The sequence below is a fragment of the Trachemys scripta genome, chromosome 7 (assembly GCF_013100865.1).
Source record: "Trachemys scripta elegans isolate TJP31775 chromosome 7, CAS_Tse_1.0, whole genome shotgun sequence".
Lineage (NCBI taxonomy): Eukaryota > Metazoa > Chordata > Testudines > Emydidae > Trachemys > Trachemys scripta.
In genome coordinates, this window is record NC_048304.1 from 115,236,708 (window position 1) to 115,237,332 (window position 625).

Below are 625 nucleotides of genomic sequence, written 5' to 3' on the forward strand. Positions count from 1 at the left end.
GGGGGGGGGGGGGGGGAAGGGGCTGGGTAAACTAGCAAGAAATTAGAATGAGAAACTTCTGCTGTTGATACTAGGCATTTTCAGTTCTATCAGACTGTATCAACTCACCAAGTTTTTCATAAAATCCAGATCTCGAGACATATGAATCTGAATAACTCAACTCAGGTAGATTTTGTAAAATAAGTTTGATTTTTTCAATATAAATTAACACAATTTTTAAAGTATGAGTTAAGTTGTCCATTATTTATATACGTACTCCCTTATTCCAAGATACTCCAATCCATTAACCCCCCCCCCCATTATGTTTAGTCATCTTAATTGTAAGTATAGTAAAACCAGCTAGTAAAACTGACCATAAGGTATATTTAAATGGTGAATTGCAATTTATTGGTGGAATTGTAGAAGCTGTAGAAAAATCAGACTCAACTTTACTAATATGAATTAAAGTCTGTCAAAATGATGTAATTGTGACCATAATTTAAAATTTCAGGTTAATATCCCCACCCTTCATTCACAAAGTGATGGGGAAATAACAAGAATGGTGTCGCCTTGAGGCTGAGTCACAATATTTTCTAGAGTTTAATACTAGAAAAAGGTAACTGAGATGGACTGGAATGGTTCCACT